Consider the following 581-nt stretch of genomic DNA (forward strand, 5'->3'; position numbering starts at 1 on the left):
CCTCATAAATCGGTTGCAGACATGTTCATAAAATCGTGCTAAATCAATAAGACCCATTCTCTTTTAGTGATTTTTTTTTTTTAATTTCTTGCACGCTCAATTGTTGCATGCATGAAATCTGCTTCCAAATGCCCAGACTCCCTCGATTGTCACAATATAAGTGCAATTAACAACAAAGAGCATGGCCGCTGCAAAAATGTATTTCGGTTCTATAATTAATATACAAGGCCGAGTAAGCAATTTTATTTACAATCTGATTTAGTGGCATTTACAACTTATATGCACAAGCAACTTATATTTAAAAGGATTTAAAATTTTTTGGAGTACTTAACACATTTGAATAAGTAGTACATTAGCTTATGGCGCTTTAGCAAAGTCTCTAATTTTGGTAATAAGACAAAAGTCGACTAAGTGATCAGAAAAATTCAGTAGACAAGCTGTAAAGACAAGCATGTTAATAATAAAGAACATGTTAAACTATATAGGTAGTTTTATACCGCGATAATGTTGTCTTGGCCAGATGGTGCCCTTTTTGTTTACACAGTAGACACTGCCCCTTGTTTTGTATACCCGCAAATGTT

General features: G+C 33.7%; 1 long non-coding RNA gene across 1 annotated transcript; it reads right to left on the reverse strand.

The window, feature by feature from the left end:
• Positions 1-207: 207 nt before the first annotated feature.
• Positions 208-579, reverse strand: LOC118750990. The gene is made up of 2 exons (XR_004994467.1): positions 498-579; positions 208-437 (listed from the first exon to the last, which is right to left on the reverse strand). It is a non-coding gene; the product is annotated as an uncharacterized LOC118750990 (long non-coding RNA).
• Positions 580-581: the final 2 nt, after the last annotated feature.

Source organism: Rhagoletis pomonella, unplaced genomic scaffold (genome assembly GCF_013731165.1).
Source record: "Rhagoletis pomonella isolate Grant_MI unplaced genomic scaffold, Rhpom_1.0 Rhpom_scaffold_00483, whole genome shotgun sequence".
NCBI lineage: Eukaryota > Metazoa > Arthropoda > Insecta > Diptera > Tephritidae > Rhagoletis > Rhagoletis pomonella.